General features: G+C 43.9%; 1 long non-coding RNA gene across 2 annotated transcripts; it reads left to right on the top strand.

Annotated features, from left to right (window-relative positions):
- The first annotated feature begins 4,912 nt into the window (after positions 1-4,912).
- Positions 4,913-11,648, top strand: LOC141943810 (uncharacterized). 2 transcript variants are annotated; one of them, XR_012629063.1, is made up of 5 exons: positions 4,913-5,001; positions 6,122-6,165; positions 7,415-7,513; positions 8,905-10,068; positions 11,485-11,648. It is a non-coding gene; the product is annotated as an uncharacterized LOC141943810 (long non-coding RNA). The 2 variants fall into 2 exon arrangements; XR_012629062.1 differs by lacking the exon at positions 4,913-5,001 and having other exon boundaries at positions 6,037-6,165.
- The last annotated feature ends 6,493 nt before the right edge of the window (positions 11,649-18,141 follow it).

The raw sequence follows: 18,141 nt of genomic DNA on the forward strand, positions 1-18,141 counted from the left end.
TGGAAATTTAAACTGTTAAAGCACTTATGGATACAAGATTCTTCAGTGCCAGGTCTCAGTTACGTGAGACTCTCAAAGTGACTTATTCCCCAGAGAATATGGATGTCCTCAGTCTTGTGAACATTGCATAGTGTCTTGCACAAAGGAGCCTGAGGTGTGGGCTGCCTGTCAGAGCAGGGATTTCTTCTGACCAGAGTAGTCCAGGCAGTGGGCACTTGCCACTAATGATTTGTAGTGGTTATGATGGGTGTCTTTATTTGTCTGTTTGAAGAAGGTCCCCATTCTGATTACAGCTATAGCAAGCTATCTTCTGGCCATGTCTGTAGTCTAATGCGTGAATTCAAAGCTGAATGACATCAGGATTTTGTGTTAAGAGGCTTTTAGAACAGGAAAACTTTTCTGACACTGCATTTTGAAATACTATGCCTTACAGCCCTCAAGAGAAAAAGGGAAAAGTGCCATTCTGGTCTATTTTGCAGGCAACTTCTGTGGTGATGCTTCCCTCTATGCCATAAAATCTCCAGGTTCAGTGGTGGCAGTGACCTTCCCTTCCAGGGCTGAGGCAGTCATGAAAGGTTTGCTCTCAACTTACTCTACTCAGGAAATACATCTGGAAAGTCTATTATGATTTTTGGGTGAGGGTGTAGAAGTAGAGCCTAAAGTATGGCTGTTACATTAAAAAAAAAAAAATCTATCTGTTCTGAAGAGAAATGGCCATTATGAGTAAGAGATATATTAGTGATCTTGAGTGCTGATGATTAAATGCATAAGTAATGATCTAATTACTGTGCTCATTCCCACTATAAACCTGTAAAAAAGAGATACTAACTTAGCTGTTGCTCTCTATATGCCACTTTCCATTCTGCTCTACAAAAACAGAATTCTCTGTCCTCATGGTCAGTCTGTGATTACTTCGATAATCTCTTTTCTGCTTCTTCACCTAGTAGGCAATACTGATGTTGGGTGCTGCTGTTACCACTGTTCTCCCCACCAAACCTCACCTTTGCCACATGCCTAGGGAGCTACACAATTAATTGGGCTCTAAGTATAAAGACCAAAGGAAACTTTTCTTGCTTCCCAGGCCAGGGTACAACTGGTGACACGGGCAGACAGTTTTCTCAGTGAATAGCACTGCACTGGCACCATTAAGCAAATTAGTACTTTGATGCCTCAGATCAAAGAAACTTGAAGCTGGAGAGATTTGGCCAGTCTGACACTTCTGTTTTTGTGGAAGCAAGCCGTTTCGCGTTTCTAGTGACTTGAGCCACATCTAATCTTCCCCCATTCCCCTTTTTCCTGTCTGACCTGTGCTCCTAACTGCTCTGTGAATGAGGCATGTCTGTTTGTCCACTTATCAGGCAAGTGTGTCAGGCTTCAGAAGTAGATCACAGCAATTAAGTTTCTCATATGAAAATTCATCAGACTTACAGCACCATCAACAGAAATCTGTCTGCTTTTCCATGTGCACACACACACTAGCTCTGAAAACCAGGAGCTGCCTTTTCCATTGACCTGTAGTCTGACTCGAAACTCCTCTTGGCTCAGGCTTCCCTCCCTAGAACAGTCCTGTACCCTCCTCCACATTTGTGAGCCTCGGGTAAGGCAGCGCTTTCCTCTTAGTTCTGGAACCTGGAAACATGAAGGCTGCTGGTGAGAGGGAAGGAGTAAAAAGCCTATTTAAAACAAAACAAAACAAAAAGTGTCCCCACCTCCTTTTATGCACGTTCTGTATTTGTGTCTCGGGAGTTAGCTTCTGTTGCAGGTAAGTGAACATCTGGGTATGGCACTCTCACCAACAACATTAGCCATGTCAGTATTAAACATAATTTCTTCATTTAGCACATCCCTATTTTATTGTATTCACTTTCAATTCCTGCTGCCAGAGCTGCTATGTATAGTTAGAGAAATGCATGGCTACTTGAAGGAGAAAAAAAAACAAACCAAAACCGCACCAAAAACCCTCAAACCTTAGCTAATTGCAACAATCTTAAATACACTGGATCCTTGAACCTGTCTCTGCAATTTGTATGAGGGCTTGAACTAGCCAGCTTGATCAGCCTGCCTGAAGTGTCTTCCCAGCTGTTCAGCCAGAGGGACTCTCAAAGAGGAAGTTTAAAAGCCTCATCAAGCTTCTACAGCTTTCATGTTTCCAGTAGGCTCAGTCTCCTCTCTTTCATCACCCCAAGAAGTACACTGTCAGCCCTGCTCTCTTTTCAGCCCAGTAAAATGGGGTGTGAGCGTAGCCAGTTTTATTTATGGAACTGCTGAAAATAATGCAGACTATTCTGCAAAAACATGTAATAAAATGTTAACATGCCTACAACATGGCATTCTGCATTTTGATCAGCTTTGTGGCAACTATAAATGCAAGGTGAAAGAAACATCCATGTAAACACTTAGAAGAGGTTAATGAATTTTTAAGTTTGAATTTGGCCCAAAAGGTTACTCCAAGTGATCCTGTCTGTGGGGTCTCAGTGTCTGGCCTCAAGATCACTCTTCAGGGTTCAAGTAGTTTCCCGTATCTATTGCCCTTTTCCTGGTTGAACAGTTCTCTGTGTAAATGGCATGTAGAATTCATGCTTTGAAGCCATACAAATTTTCACTTTAACCAGCAGAACTTAAAACCCAACACTAAGATCTCTGCTTTCTCTAATATTAATAGGCCTGCTTAAGAAATTCATGCGGAAACAGATTTTTCTTTGTGATATGATTTTTTTACCTTTTTATTTTAAGAGTGCCCAGGCTTTGATCTAATTCTATTTGGAGCCACTGAAATAGTATCTCCTAGTTACTCTGGCATTCACCCCAACATGTGGAACTGCACTTGGACAACTTATTCTACTTCAGGAAATTAGCTAAAGGCTGTGCTTAAAGATTTTGTAATTGAGGACACAAGGGATTGCATTTGGGATCATTTGAGTGTTTACAATGGACCACATCTCCCTTCAAGGCTTCTGGGTAGCCTGAACTATATGTTCATTTACTATCTTCCTTTTCTGACCCCTTTTATTGAAATAAGGTGGCCAAATTCCCTTCAGCTGTGGGGTGTGGGAGGCAGGGAGGGGAGCAACACTGATTAGTGCCTGCATGACAGGGCCAAGTGGCAGCAGGGCCATTGAGAGCAGCTCTTGTCACCCAGGGCTTCTTCAGTAGAAGTGGTTTGGACTCAGCAGCTTGTGACTTCCAGCATCATGGCTGTATCTGAGAGGATACTTCTATCAATCCTTCTTTTAAAACCTTTTTTTTCCTTAACCCTTTGTCTCTTGGTACTTGTTTTGCTCTGTGTCTTGAATAATTTGAACAGATGCTGCTGTGAGTACCAAAGCTGCCTTGTGCCATACAGACATCAGGATCTTTGGGTACAGAAACATTTACCGGAATGGCTTAATGCCTTTCTAGTTCTTATTGCCCCCTGCTTTCCTCCTCCCACATATGTAGGCAAGAGAACCGGTTATTGAAGTAATCTCACTAAAGAGGCATTCCTGTAGAATATGAGAACAATTTGGCTGTTGCAATAGGCTTCACCTCTTCAGCCTGGGTAGGGAGTGATATTGCATAGGCCACTGGAGATGCACCTCTTGAAAGACCTCAGAGAAATCTTGGCATCTACTAATATCTTTGAGTATCAAATGGCTTGGGTTAAAATGTCTGTCCCTGGTAATAAGTATAGGGGCTGTGTCTCAAACTACTTGGCAATGACTATAATTGCAGTATTTTTTTTTTTTTCTTCTCCCCACCAGCAAACTTACTTGGCCAAAAAAATCTTTTAGCATGCTCTCCAGCAGCAGGTTCCTGACCCTGCATTTCAAAACTGATGAATCGGTGAGATATAGAGGCTTCAAAGTCCTTGAAGAGTTGTATCAGCAGCTAACACAAAGTGAGCTGGAAGGTAGCAGACAATGTAAGTAAGGCTCTGGGTCTTTCCCTGCCTATGCCACAAAGCAATCTTCTGTTAAAATAGTACTGAGGTTACAGGCAGGGACATTTGTAATGTTTATTTGCTGAATGTGCTTCCACTAAAGCGGTTGTCTGAGATCACTTCAAGATATTCTTCTGCACTCTGATGTATCCAAAACTGCAGCAAGCTAATTCAGTGCTCACCCCAGGCACTTCACGCTAGGTCGTAGTCCTCGTATCTCTGCAGTTCGCACTGTCACCGAGCCAAATACATAAACGTCCCTGAGGAATGACTGTTTGTTTAAACTAGCTTTTGGATTGGCTTGCTTTTGTTTAAAACAGATGCTTATTGGGAGGAACGATTGTTCTCAGCATGTAACTGACCTCTGATTAATTAATAACCACTGTCTGGAACCTGACACTATAAACAGGAAGCAGAAAACCAAGCAGTTTAATCCATCTGTGCTAACTTTTGCTTGAGAGCTTGGCTGCTCTTACTAGAGGGTTGTGCTTTTTCCCATGGCACACAGAAGGGATAGAGGGACCCTGTGATAAAAAAGTTAGTTCCTATGGCATGGTCCAGAGAGCCACTGAAAGAGGGGAAATAGAGGATGTGTTGTACCTCAGACCTTAAAATTCTCAGTAGGTTTTTCTGAACCAGGGCTACCAATGACAAGCTTTTAATGGACTTATCTTCTGTTACACCTTTTTCTCTCTAGACTCATTCTCTGTATTACCAGTTTCTGAAGAAAGTAAATACTGTTCTCTTCTAGTTTTGTTTCCTTCCTTTCTCATGCAAACACCTCTTGTGATCAGTGAAAACTGGTGATGGTGGGATACAGGTTATTTATGCACAGTTTAATTTGCTGTTACTGGAGACAGTTGGGAACACTTTAGTGAACTAATTTTGGAAAATGAAGAGTTACTGTAATGAAAACACTTCATAAATATCATTCTGACTAAAAAAAAAAGAGGTCAGGAAATGCTTCTTACCTGCAGAATGTGACTTCCTGAAAAAAAATCTGTGGAGAGCTGCTTACCCAGGACATGTTGTCAGCCTGTACACATCTGGGATGTCAAGATTCAAGTCCTTCTTCAACTGGTGTAAGTTGAGGTCTTTATTTTTTTAGCATGTATGGGCAACTTCTGTTCTTTTGAAGGGAAAATTAGAGCAAAGCATTCCCAGATCTTTCCAATACAGATGCTTCAATCCCACCAGCAGGCTGTTGTGGAACCTTTGGTGGACATGGCTGTCCAGAACAAGTCTGGTGCTTGTTTGGTGTTGAGGCATATCAGTTCACCCAGCTGTGATCAGTTTTCTTTAACAACAAAAAAAACCCACACCCAGAAAAATCCTCACTAACAATTAGGAAATAATTCCAGAGAAATGTGGACTTCCAGTGGTGGATCCATTCCCTGGGCTGGGGCCTGCAACAAGTATAGAACTGCTGGTGGACCCATGCAGGAAGCCCAGGAGGGAGGAAAGTGGCTGGTCAACCCTGGTGTCCTGATCCTGGCATACAGCCTGCAGTATGAGGGTCAACACTTCTGTGGAGGCTTTCTAATTGATGAAAAATGGCCCTGGGAAAGCTTGTCCTCTGCCCCCCACCCCGCCCCAAACTGCTGATGTCTGTACTATGTCTCTGGACCCCCATTATGTACTTACTGTCCTCAATTAGGCTGAGGTGCCATGTGTTTCTGTTGAACCTTCATCTCTGTTGTACGTAGGCACTCATGACTGTGGCATGGGTCTCGAATGTTTCATCAAACTAGTTATACAGCCCAGATCCATAGCTTCAATGTAAGCTCTATCTGTGTTGCGGTCTGGTTCCTAAGAAGGTGAGCAACTGACTCACCTCTGGACACCTTTTGTTAATCATAACAGCAGCAAATCTTTGGAGGTACGAATCGAAGTTCTCTGTCAGCACTGCACAAGAAGCACTGATACCTCAACTAGGATTCCCAAAAGTGTCCCTGGATGTAAGGCTATAAGTCCTGAAGCATGAGCGGTGTTTGACAGCTAATGTTACAAGGGAACTTTGGACTCTTCCTGTTGTCTGAACTAGGGGGCTTTTTAGACTGAAAAATGTGTTTGTTTTCCTCCTTCTTTGGCCAGTGCTCAGACAGAACAGTTCTGGGGAAAAAATGCGTGTTGCCAAATGTGAAGGATGATGCTTGTGTAAGGTGTGCACACACACTGTGGCTTTGGTGGGTTTCCTTTCAGAAATGACCTGGCACTCCTGGAGCTGCAGAAACCCATTGAACCAGGTACTGTTTAGAGCCCCACCATATTCAGCTGTGCTGGGGTTAATGATTATAATAAGGCTCTGACATGGGGCACAGTGTTCAGTAAGTGTGTGGGAAGGTGGATGGGAGCAAAATGAACAGTGAGCCTTCAGGGAGGCTTGCTTCCTATTACCTGGTTAAAATACAGCATGAGAGCTAGGAATACTTCTGCTGTTGTCAACAGGCTTTGAATCAGGCCTTCCAAGCAGACTTGCCTGTGGCTTTAAGGCATAAGTGTAGGCTAGACATGATCTAGAGAATAGCAAAGATCACCTATTCTACCTGTCTTCCCAACCTGTCACAGCTGTAGTATGACCATTAAAGTTAATGAGCCAAAAATAAGCATTCGTGTCCCAAGGGAGCTGTTCTTATTTTTTTCTCCATAAAGATTGGTATGCACAGCACTAATATGATATACACCTTTGCAGGTAGCAAAGCAATGTCTGAGATAGCGCGGGCTGAAATTTAAAGAAAAAGGTTTTAAGTAGTCTGTACCCTTTGTCTAAACCACAGAATATTCTTGTTGGAGGAATATTTTGCTGCAGTATGTGATTTAGATTTTATACAATAAAGTGCAAACTTGGTTGCACATAACAAACTGGATGGAGTAACTTGGGGCAGGACTTGGGGGAAAGAAAGGGGGAGAACTGAAGACAAATGTTTAGCAGTGGGGAAATGTGATCTAACTAGAGCCACTGCACAAGAATAGAGCGTGTGAGTAAGGAGGTTATATAAGCATATGGATCTTGCCATGTCCTATTAATAGTATCCACAAAGAAAATGCCACAGTCCTTCCAAGAACCACCTAACTACATGCACTGATGACGGGAGGCTTCTGCACTCAAGGAGTGAGGTCCTGGGGCAAACTGGTCTGAGGAAGATGTCTTCCCTAAACCCTCTGAATCTGTGCCTCTTTGGAGGGTCTGCAGGGTCTCCTCTCTCATCTTCTTAGAAATAGCCTTCAAGAGATGTTCACTTCACCTGTGCTGTGGTATTAGGAGAAAGCTAGATTTGACTCATTAAAACAGCACTCTCAGGCATCTGTCAAGTACAGCAAAGGAACATGTACATTATTAAAGCTCCATCTCATCTGTTTTGCAGTCTCATTATGGGATATTTGGAGGGAAGAGGAAATGAAGCAATGAGTTGAGGCAAGGAAAGCAGGGGGCTGACAGAAGTAAGAGCAGGAAAGCTGTACCTGGTGTCGACGGGAATTTGCTTTCCCACACAGGCAGTTCTGTGGCAACAACTTACTTACCAGGCAGTGGGGAGGAAGCAAGCACTGCTGCAAGATGCTTAACAGCAGGATGGGAAGAGACAGGAGCTGGCAGTAAGTACGGGTTACTCTGATATGAAAGAGCACCTATGACATATCGAGGGCAGTGATAGATCAGACTGAGGGCAGTGCCAGGAGAGCCTAGATGTTGCCTGCAGTATGTGAAATGTTTTCCAGGTAGGAGCCAGGCTGCCTTTTCTGTTGGAAAGCTGCTGCTTTGGGAAAGGCAAAGCCAAAGAGGAGGCTAAGCGAAGGGAAATGAACTTGAGGGAGATGAGATTACTCTCATGGTGTCTCAATGCCTGGGGCCTCTGGCCCATGTCACACCTGCTGCTCAGTATCAAGGTCACCTCCTGGTGACAGTGTCTCCTTGGGACAGCTCAGTGGCTGGGCAGGTGAAGATGTTCCTCCCATCTTCAAACTGAAGACAGCTGTACCACCCCCTCATTCAAAATAGCCACTTGCCCCTCTGCCATGAGATGTGGGGTATGTTTGCCTGAATGCAGCTGACGCAGAGCTTGTCTGCATCCCATCAGACTGGCCCTTAGCCAAAGTCTAGCACAGATAGCAGCAAGGAAGCACCCTACTAGCTGGCTGGAGGTTCACCTGGGAAAGCTGGCAGGGTGATGACAGACTTGGGGATGCTGCCAGAAGGTTTGCGAGTGCTCATCTGTGCCCTGCAAGAAGCTTTGATCCCTGGTGGTGTGCTGCCTTTGCTCTCTCTTAGGGGCTTGCCCCAACCCTTCTGGTCTTTTGATGACCTCTCTGAGAGACAAGGGAGAGGTATGGGAATTACAGGGCTTAATATATCATGCACACTTTTGACTGGTGACTGCCACCCTGTTACTGCTCCTGGATTATGGTCTTGGTTTCCCCTGCCAACTGGACACCTCCAGCTTCAGAAAGCACTGCTCCAAGCTGCACTGACTGCAAAAGCCAAGGTGGCTCCATACAACTGTCTGGGGAGAGACTTCTTCTCCTGAAGCATGTGAAATATTGTTTTGTGTAATACTAGATAACATACATGCAAAGGGAAGTAATCCCCAGGCTGGGGTCTGCCCCCAAAAGTGCATTGAAGGGCTACCAGGAGCAGTTACAGGGCTGTGACTCCTACCTCTGCAGCCTCCCTGATTCTGTTGCTTCTCCCAGAGGAAGAACTGGCTGCCAGGCCCCAACAAGCAGAGATCTCTCTCCTCTCCCACAAGGCCTATGTGAGCAACTGGGGACAAAATACTGAAGAGACCAACATCTGCAGGAGAGCTGTGGGGACAGGTTTTTGCACAGTGTGTAACTGACAGGGTGGGAATGCTGCACTGCACACAACCAGGACCCAAAGCCATGCCATCCTCTAGCTTCCTAGATTTGGATGTTTTTGACGTTGCTGATAGGTGATAACACTTTGCTTTCTCATTCTCTCCCCTTCCTCTTTTCTTTCTATCTTTCAGGGAGACTCTGGGTGGTCACTGATTTGTCAGATTGATGGGCATCACAAGCTGGTTGGTATTGCAAGCTGGGGCCATGACAAGCGCTGTTCAGAGTCACCAGTAGTCTACATGCCTCTACAGTGTTTCTGTCTACAGACACTGGATTTCATCAGTCACAAACCAAAATGTTTGATTAACTTGAACAGGAACTTTTCAGGTTTTTGTGTATTTTTCCTCAATAAAAGGGTTGTGGTGTAGATTGGGTAAACATTTGTGATTCAGGTCACCTTCCGGCACACCCCTCCTCTTCGGAAGTTCAAACTTCAGCACTCAGCTTCAGAAACCCTCTTTTTACTGCGGCAAAGCTTGTGATGCTGTAGTGCTGATATAAATTCCGTTCCTGAAAAGTGCCTAAGAAATACTATCCTTCTGTGTTTGGGTAAATGTTTAGTGTCAAGTCCTTTACACAGCTGGTACTCATCTGTCAAAATAAAATTGGTACCCTCTGTTCATCTCAAATAACCTGATTTACCAGGGGAAGTAGCTGCTGCAGCAGCAGGGATAGTTAAGATGGACTGCTGCAGCAGCAGTGTTACTTTGCTGAAAAGGAAGTGATCTGGAATTTGGTGTAATGGCTCATCCATTGTAAATAAACCTTCACGTTTCAGAGAGATTTATCTATGCCGAGCTCTTAGCCTTGTCTCTCATATTAGAAAGGCCATACTGACACAGTTCCATTTGCCAGAAGCTTGCTTTATTGTTAGAAAGGAAAGGGTTCAAATATACTTTTTTGAGGAAGGGAGAAGTGGTGTCTGACTTATCTAAAGCTTTCTATGAGCTGGTCGCTAAAAACTAGGCCTGGAAGCAAAGCATATTTGTGAAGAAGGGTGTTAATGCTCAGCCCTATCAGCATGTATCAGTGAATTACAAGCCAGGAAACCTCTGCCTCCATCCATCTCCTCTGGTTTCAGCACTATTGTGCACTACATACTCATCTGTCCTTTAAACAGACGATAGCAAGCTCTTTTCCTTCTCTGTGCTCTATACAGGAGTCCACTCAAATATGGAAATACAAACACAGGAGTGTTTGTGATGAGACAACTTCATGGCTATTGTCTAGCCAAGTGAACTTGGCAACCAAAATGGCTGAAGAACTACAGCCTGCCCTTACACCAGGTCATTCAGGTACAATAGTTTAATAAATCAAAACTTGACTTACCAAATACTAGTGTCTCTGTTGCTTAAAAGAAACCCTTCTCTTTTCTATCCCTATCCCATGATGCTTTTGGAAAGAAAACCTCATATTCTAGCACAATTCAGAAAACATCAGTCAATCTTTACAAAAATAATAGTTCCCCTGAACTAGCAGAGCTGTAAATTGCAGTATTTTGTCAGGCTGCTGTTGCTGATGACTGACTTGTCATGTTATAACTAACTTTAAAAAACTGCTCTGCCATCATGACAGCAAATATGTTGTGGGTTTTGGCTCAAAGATGTGATTTCCCCAGTGTGTCTTCTGCTGTGCAACCAGAGCAGCTTAGGGTTTGTAATTCAGAGCTGTAAGACCAAGGAAGCTTCCTATTGTGAAAATGTGTGAGACATTAGGTGAATAACATACTCACTGAGACCTTCAAAGATGTGGGGGTAGGACGGGTCACCATGTCTATTCTTGGTGGCAGGGAGCTAGGGAGAAGGAAACCTGTTCCCAGGACTCCTGACCTGCCAGTAACCACTTCTTATCCAAAAAGAGGACGTGCTGCCCAGTGAAGTGACAGCCTCATCCTAGGCATGGTCCTGCCCATGCTTTGGCAGACTGGCAGAGCTACAGGGTACAACCAGGCTCTGGGCCACATTTGCAGCACCAGGAACTTCTGGCCCGCCATGCAGAATTTCATATCTTAAATTTCACTGGGAGAAGAGTGTTACGAAAGCTTTTGTTAAAGCTGAAGAGAAGCAATTAATATTTACTTGATCATTTTTTCTTTACTGACCTAGAAATGGGCAGCCAGGTACTAAGACGGGTAACTACTGACTGGGTAAGGAAAGTGTCACCATATAAAATGACTTGGATTCCATTGCAGAGCTAGAATTGAAATGAATGCGTAGTCAGTATCTGCTGTTTACGCTGTTCCTCGAGATCTGCTGCATGGTCTCCTTTTGGACCATCTGTTTGATGCAGAGACATTCAGTAAGAGAAGAGAGAGCCCCAGTCCAGTGTGAGATGCAGCACTTTGAACAGAGGAGTTTTCTCTTTCCACCTTTTTACAAGCAAGTCTGGCTCTTATATTATAAATATAACCCCCTGGGGGAAAGGAAACAGCAGAACCAAGAATTATTTGCACCTTTTGAAGGCAGAGGCACTGAGATACTGAAGAAGGAGGCACAGATGGTGGGGGAAAGTAGAGTTGCATAATTAGAGTGTGACAAGTAATTCCCAAAAGTGTGGACCCTAACGAGTTCTTTCTCTAGTTCTAGACTTGTTTGAAGCAAAAGCAGATCATAAATTAATCTACACAGCATTGCTTTTTGGGGGAATAGCTTTGGTCTCCAAGATGGTGGCTTTACTACACTGCAAATGTTATTCCTGACTCTTCCCTTCAGAAATACGTCGTGCACAAATCCCACAGGACTGATGTCTTTTCTGCTTAAAGAGGGCACAATAAGTGTATGCTGCACCAGTTGTAACTCTTTTGTGCCCTTTGACCCTATTGCCAACACAGAAATTCAAAATCAGGAGGAAGTTCTCCTGACCACCAACTCCTCCATCAGCCCAAGCTGCAGTTCAAGGTAACCTGGCTTTCTTGTTCCGTGGGCTCTGTGGTTTGTGTACTAAGGCCTGGAGGGAGAGGGAAGGCTCCTGCCTGGCACTAGCTGGAAGCGCTTGAACGCTGTGGGTGAGTTTTTTATAGCACAAGAAATGGGACTATGAAATCCCAGATAGGCTTCTCATTAAAATTTCTCAAGTAGTCGGGAACACAGCATGTCCTGATGCTTCTAGAAATGTCCTTCCATTAGCAGTTACTGCATAAAGCTGATTGTCCTATCAAAGAGGCATGTTCTACTTAATTGCAATGGAGATGTTATCCTGGCTCAGTATTCTCACTTCATGGATTATTTTTCTGTTTGCTTAAAAGCAGTTTAGCAACAAACCACAAGCTGCTGATTGTACAAGCAATTTTTTTTTTTTTTTTTAATTATAGCAAGTGCTGGTTTAAGATGAGTGGCAAGATGTTTTGTTTGGCTTTTTTTAAGAAAAAATACAGAAGAAAAAAAGTTTTGATTATTTCCCAGAATAGTTCATGCTTAATGTTGGGACTCAGATTTCTTCCTTTTAATGCTCTAAGTAGCCTGTTGTATTTGTATATGGACTGAAAGAAGAATCTGTAACATCTGACGTAACTAAAACTTATAAACTAAAAAGCAGATCAGTATATCCTTGAAGCAAAATAGCCTGAACTGGCTCAGAGCTGTGTTTTAGCATCCACATTTCCTTGCGAGAGCCAGTTCTTTATGTGTATGTTTTCTCTGGATACAGAATGAATGTGCCCAGACACAAGGATCGGTTGCTATTTTACTTCTCAAGATACCTACAGGATTTGATCTATGCTTGCTGTACTCTCTGCTCTCCCTTCGTTCAGTGGCACCATTTATATAATTGCTGATTTTCTGATTAAAGTGCAGGAGTACAAGCTGAAAGTTGACACGAGACAGCCGACTCTTTTTAATTGCCTTTAGCTCAACTCTAGCTATAGCACATCTCTTTGAATGCAGCTGACTTGCAAGAAAGTCTGGGAGAGAAATGATGCACTTTTTATTTATGCTTTTTCTCTGGCAAAATTGCTCTGTGAATTTTTATCTCTTAATGGTTTCCCTGACACCTTTTAAAACTGTTTAGCTCTTTACCAAGAGACTATTTTATATGAGACTTGGGCCAGTAAACCATTTCTGTGATCTGGGAAGTGCTATCCTTCCTTCGCAGAGCAATCCATTTTGAAATTAGCTGGGACTGCCTGCTCAAGAAGAACTCACAGTTGCTTGGCAGCTAGACCTGAATGGACCTATTAAATGCCATACTTCTGTAAAAAAAAGCAGCAAAAATCTATTGCTGACTAGCAGGTCCTGAAATTCATGTGTATCAAGAGTAACATAAATAGTTTCAGTGTGTGATTTTTGAGAGAAAAGTGGTCTCTGGCTTAGTAAATACTAACTTCTATCCAGTCTATTGGAAAAGGTGATTATATAAGGTGGAAGTCAGCTGGGGCTTCAGCAGAGCTAGAAGCAACTGGCTTCTCTTCCGTTTAAAATACCTTTTAAAATTGACTGCACTTAGTGATATGTTTGTTAATTGACTTGCTGTGTATTAAGCTATGTCCAGCCTTGTTGTCCTCCCATGTTGTTCCAAAGCCTGGTCTGAAGCTCCAGGTTCTTTCTCTCCCTTATCTAAGGCATCTCATAGAAATGCTATCACACTATATCACACCATTGATGTACAAGGGAGGTTCAGTCTATGGCAGTTTAGATGGGACTTTGCTGATGCCTCTGACCAGCAAAGTGGAGTTGTGCTAGATGTAAGCACTTTGAATCTCCTGGAAATCAGCATGTTATGGGTAAGTGTCTGCCCACTATGGCAAATTGTAATAGCAGGCTCCTGGCAAGTGATGTGCCGCTTTCCACTGTTTTCAGATAAATGTTGCCAGCATGAACCCTAAAGTATATTTAACTTACATTTGTATATGAGGCTTAGTACTTAGAGGGGGACAGGAGATCTGGGACGCCATAAGGTATGGTGAATAATCCCCAAAAAGAGACACAAGGAGTGTGTGCCATAGACAGAGAATGAGGACTTGTATGTGTAGGCATGACAGCAGGAGCACACCATGCTCTAAAATCATGACAGTCTCCATGTTTAGAGTTGCAAGCAAGAGAGTAGGTTCCAGAAGGGGAGGGCACAGAAGTTTTATCTGGGAGTGAGAGCTCTTAAGCCCTAGCAGCAGGTTGGAGAGTAGAACTAGGTCCTGAAGACTTGCAGTTGGTCATCAGTGAAGATAGTCAATGATAGGTGTCCCAGGGTCCCTAACTATTGCTATTTCCTCCCTTTGTTGCCCTGACCAGGGAGAGGAATACTAGTTAATGGCAACTGCAGATTGTGCTCAAACTGGGTTTCAGATCTTTGTGATACAGAGCTACCCTAAACACTCATGTCAGCACTCGGCACCAGTCCTTATGGTAAACTACATTTCTGCTGTGCTGTGTCCCTAGGACACATTCCCCATCATACTTGAAGGTACCACCAACAGTCACTGGAAGGAACTGGAAGTGCTCAGGAAACTGGTGCCAGGGCCTTTCCTTTGCTGTGGGCACTGTTGGCATTGTGCAGGTCGGAAAAGTTGCTTATGCTGCCGTGAGTGTAGCACTGCTTGGGACAGCTGATAATGAAACCAATTTGGTGGGAGCTATTCTCATTTTCTGATCAGAAAATGAAAACACTTTGATGGGGGCAGTTTGAGTTGAATTCCTGAGTAATTGTCCCTCTCCTCTCCCAGCAGTTTCTCAGGAAATACAGTTTCTGTGAAAAGCCAGAGGAGCACCTTACTCTACCACTCCCTCCTCTAGTTCAGCTGGAATTCAGTACATTTTCTTCACCAAAGCACTAAATTTAGCAAAAGCATGTGCTGCAGCCTACTCCACCCTTGTAGCTTCCTGGGAGATCTGCTCAGAGGTGATCTGACTGGAAATACCAGCATGGTCCAGTACCAGTTAGAAGTCTGGGGACTGCTGGGTGCTTTGTTCATTTCTCTGAGCCTTTCAGAGTGGTGGGGCAGAAGAAAGAATGCACCCACCTGGCTTGCACGAGGCAAAGAAGAGCTGACGTTTTAAATGATGCAGCAGACTCAAATTTACCAGGTATTTCTCAGAGTAGAAAACCATGATTTAGCTGCTCGAGGGTTCTTCTTGTCTGCCTTTGTTTTTATTAAGCTCATTTTTCTTTATTCCTGACCTGTGACAGCTGAAACAGTCTTCGTGGGAGAGAGGAGATGAGAGTGTGCATGCACACGACAAGGACCTGGGGAATAGCTGTCAGGCCAGCTTGTTGTGTGAAGGATGCTGTACAGTTTGGGTTCAACACGGACCACCCTTGTCCTGTGGTTCCCACAGGAGGCTGGGAATACAAGAAGGTCCTCACTTTTTTTTTTTTTTTTTCCCCTCAGCTCTTCCATCCTGTTTGACCAAAGGCAAGTGAGATGCAGGTTTCCTTAAAACTGAGATTTTTATTTCTCAGAGTTACAAGAAACAGTGAGAGACTCCTTACGGGTGGATGCCACATTGCTAAGGTACATGGCAGGCTGCATACTGCGATGTGCCTGTACCTCTGGGGTACAGAAGAAAACCCTGCCAGTTCCTACTGTCCTCTATCTGCTCTTGCTGCTCTGTTTCCAGTTGATGAAACCTGCTCCTTGCTTCTAGGTGCTGCTGGGTGTTCGGAGAATCTGTGAGGCACAGGAAGGAATGTCGCTGATGGCATGGTGTGCTGTAACCTTAGACATCTGCTTTTCCTCTTCAGAGCAGCTTCACTCCCAAATAGTGCCAGGTGACAGCATGCTTGTCATTGCAATGGTGTGTAGACTTCGGTCTTCTGGCTGGATTGGGTGGTCACAGATGCTCGGCACATTGGGTCACAGCCCTAATTTTGAAGATGCATGCTCAGGTCACTGATGTTTATCTTTCGGCTTCCTGTAGATATTTCTTCACTTTCCTTCTCTGCTGCCACCACGTGGTCATGTCCCTGTGTTCATTTAAGGTTTGTATTAATCTTTGAGAAGAATATGCTCCATCCTTGATTGTATTGAAGTTTTTAACTGTACACAACATGTTTCATCATTTGCTGTCAAATTCAGCTGGGAGGCATTTGACACATTAAAATAACAAAACAAGAAGAGAGAATCTCTGTCATGTTTTTCTTTCCCATCTTTCTGTTGAAAGACTCCCAAAGGGTGTGCATTTTTCACACTCTAGAAAAGGTTATGCAGAGTAACTGAGTGTGCATAACAAGTTACAAATCTCAGACAGAGGTTTCACAGACATCTCAATCAAAATCCAGGCTCAAGCCTGAGCAAAATTTTTCCAAAGAGCTGTTTATGGAGGCAATTATATGTAGAAGGATCTGTGTCACCAAGGGTTGATTGACTGTCTTTTACATACCATACATTCAGATCTGAAAATTGCACTTGGGATCCGACACCATTTATGCACTCCTGGAAATACTACTTTGAGAGCAGAACTCTATTAAAACTGCCAACATGGAGTTCTGGAGAAGAAGACAGACCAGTGAAGATGTCTGGTGCAGCTCATACAGTTTAATGACAGAACAGCACTGGTGCAGCAGTGCAACCTGGATCCTGTTCACCTTGGGGCTTACTCAGGCCAGAGCCAAGTGAATAACCATATTTGAAATTGGATGCAGACAAGGATGATCTAATTTTAGATCAAACTATAACTTATTTTCCTATATTTCTCCATCAATAACTTTCAAAATTAAATTAATAATTTATAATTTGCTGCTATATGAAAAACAGCATATAAATGCAACTCCATTAGAAGTGGTGGCATTATGCTGGGGCAGGTCCTGCAACCTTAGCTTTTGGGAGGTTAACTTGTTTCAGTATTACACATAAGCAAAACACTCAGCAAGTCCTTACTTTGCCTAGTGATAGGATATCAGAAGGGAAAAGAACAGTACTCTTTCCCTCAGCAGTGAAATGTTGAAAGCCAAGCAGGGTGGGGGGCGGGAGTGATCTTCTTCTCTGTCCCCTTTCAGTCCAGGATGCAGTTCAGGGGTAGCTGCTGGAAGCATATGCCTGAGAGTGCTTTCCCCTCACTTTGTATCAGAGAACATCCTTGTGAATGGCTGGAGCAGTCTCATTTGATCATTTTACAGTCTTGCTGGGGGAAAACGGTTTAAGTGAGACACAGACTTTAATGCATCAAATGCAGTTTCAGGTGTATGGAAAGGTGTGCTGAGTCCAGTTGTCCACAGTGATATGTCAGCTGTCAGGACAGATCACAGCTGGATTCAGTCCTTGATATTAACCACATAGCAGGATGTTCAGTGTGGTTACAGTATCTAAAAGAATAACTAAATCTCATGAGGTTTTATCCATTACAATAGCTCTGACAGAGCAAGTTTGGCCCCGGGGCTGTGAAGTCCCGCTGCCAGTATGAAAGAGAATTGCTATTCAGCCTCGGAGAATCAAGAATGACTCTTTCCATTTTCTCTCTCTTTCCTCCCTCTACTGGCCGACAGAATAAAATCGTAAAGCATTCATAGTTTTGGTCTTCAGAGACATCCTAATCTAGAATTCAGCAAAACTTCCAGCTCTGACTAATCTTGAAGGTAAAATTAAGATGAGCAAAAATAGGTACATCAAAGACCTACTCAAGCTTTCCTTGCTGTTCTGGGCCTAACCCTGGCTTCAGCCCTGGGCTAGAATCTGTCACAGGAATGCTCTAAAAAGGCCGATGTCCACGAGTGCCTTAGACAGAAAATGCCCTGAGAGCGAGCCTGGTGCATCTGGTTGCCTGGGGCCCAGCTGACCGTTATCACCACAGAACTGAGGAATCACTGAGGTGTGAAGGCACCCCTGGAGGTCTCCAGTCCAACCCCTGCTCAGAGCAGGGTCACCTTGAGCAGATTGCCAAGGGCTGTGTCTAGTCAGGTTTTGAATATCTCCAAGGATGGAGACTCCACAACTCCTCTGGGGAGCCTGTTCCAGTGTCTGACCACGCTCACAATAAAAAAGCTTGTTCTTATATTTAATTGGAATTTCCTGTATTTCAGTTGCGCCCATTGCTTCTCATCCTTCCATTGGACACCACTGAGAAGTGCCAGGCTCTGTCTTCTTTACTCCCTCCTATCAGGTATTGATACACATGGATAGGACTCCACTGAGTCTTCTCTTCTCCAGGTTGTACTGGTGCATGGGGTTGTTCCTCCTCAGGTGCAGGACTTTGAACTTCCCCTTGCCGAACTTCACAAGGTTCCTTTCTCCAGCCTGCTGAGGTCCCTCTGGATGGCAGCATGACCCTCTGGCATATCAACCGCTCCTCTCAATTTTGGGTCATCTGAGGGTTCACTCTGCTTCTTTGTTCAGGTCATTAATGAAGACATTAAGAAGTATTGGTCCCACTATCAACCCCTGGGGTCTGCTGCTAGGGACTGGCCTCTAGCTGGAGGAGAAAAAGAAAAAACACATCTTTTTT

The sequence above is a fragment of the Strix uralensis genome, chromosome 5 (assembly GCF_047716275.1).
Source record: "Strix uralensis isolate ZFMK-TIS-50842 chromosome 5, bStrUra1, whole genome shotgun sequence".
NCBI lineage: Eukaryota > Metazoa > Chordata > Aves > Strigiformes > Strigidae > Strix > Strix uralensis.